Source organism: Callospermophilus lateralis, chromosome 3 (genome assembly GCF_048772815.1).
Source record: "Callospermophilus lateralis isolate mCalLat2 chromosome 3, mCalLat2.hap1, whole genome shotgun sequence".
NCBI lineage: Eukaryota > Metazoa > Chordata > Mammalia > Rodentia > Sciuridae > Callospermophilus > Callospermophilus lateralis.
Window position 1 is genome coordinate 29,848,059 of NC_135307.1, and position 1,195 is coordinate 29,849,253.

The following is a 1,195-nucleotide window of genomic DNA, read 5'->3' on the forward strand; positions in this document are numbered from 1 at the left end:
AACAGGCCTTCACCATCATGCCCAGCCCATTCTATTCTGTTTTGTTTTTTTTTTTTTTTTGCCTTAACCAAATCTTCCTTAATCTTTATTATGGAAAATCTGGACCAATAAATGGTCATCTTGTACCCAAAATAAAACCTTACTTTTGCCAAAGTCCAAAAAGTCCTAGCAAGTACCACTATAAATGGGATTCCACAGAATAGGGAAGGTATTAAGGGCCAGGGGATACAGGTGGTGAGATGCTGGGGCTGAGCCAGCTCCGTGCACTGTTGGGAATCTGGGGCTTCTTTGTGAGTGTTGTAAAGGGAAACTCAGGGAATATAGTGCTAGGCTCCTCTTTGGTCTGGGCCAAACCTAACAGGGCTAAGTGTTGGGCAGGTGGAGTGGAAAAATAGGTTTTTTGTTCTTCTGAGTAACGCTCTTGGGGTGTCACAGTATCCCAGTAAGTCCAGTCACGCCAATGGAAATTGAAGCCTTCAAGCAGGGTAATTCGGGCTCTAGAAGGTACACAGTGAGGGGGTTTCTCCGTGGCAGATCTGGCATCTCTGTCCCTGGCAGCAGCATGACACCTCGGATGGCAAACAAGCCCCCAAATCGGGGGTGTATGCACACACCTGCTATGTGCTGAGTTCCCCATGGGTCAGCTTCCACATCTTGGCGTTGGTCGTAATAAGCAGCTCCTGCCACATGGGCTGCTGTCTGGGTCAGAATCTTAGGGTGCCAGTTGGGGTATACCTCGTAATCAGCAATGACTTCCATCTGCAGCTCTGGGAGGCTCTGTCTAACACGTCTCAGGTGTTAGGCCACACACTGATCCACAGAGTCAGTTAGTGGTTGGAGGTGGTGGCTCTGCAAGAAGGGCTTGAGGGCCTGGTCAAACATGGCCGGTGTGCTGAGTACCAAGAAGGTCAGGGTAGGTCCTGGCAGGGGCAGGTGGAAGGCTGGAGGCAGGAGTTCATTGTACCATGCCACCTGGAAGGGGTAAACCTCGAAGCCAAAAGTCCATTCTATTCTTAACAGACAGCTTGCTTGTAGTTCAAGACTATTACAAACAATGCTGCCAAGAACATTCTTACACATCAATCTCGGTACACATGTGTTCTTGCTCTTCTCCAGGGCGATGACCTGGAGTGGCTTCCTTTAATCCAGGCTTAGAGCATTCATGTTTCTTCTCTGTCTCCTCTTTCAAAACTAG

General features: G+C 48.7%; 1 pseudogene; it reads right to left on the reverse strand.

Moving 5' to 3' along the window:
- Nucleotides 1-211: 211 nt before the first annotated feature.
- Nucleotides 212-993, reverse strand: LOC143393688 (cyanocobalamin reductase / alkylcobalamin dealkylase pseudogene; annotated as a pseudogene).
- Nucleotides 994-1,195: the final 202 nt, after the last annotated feature.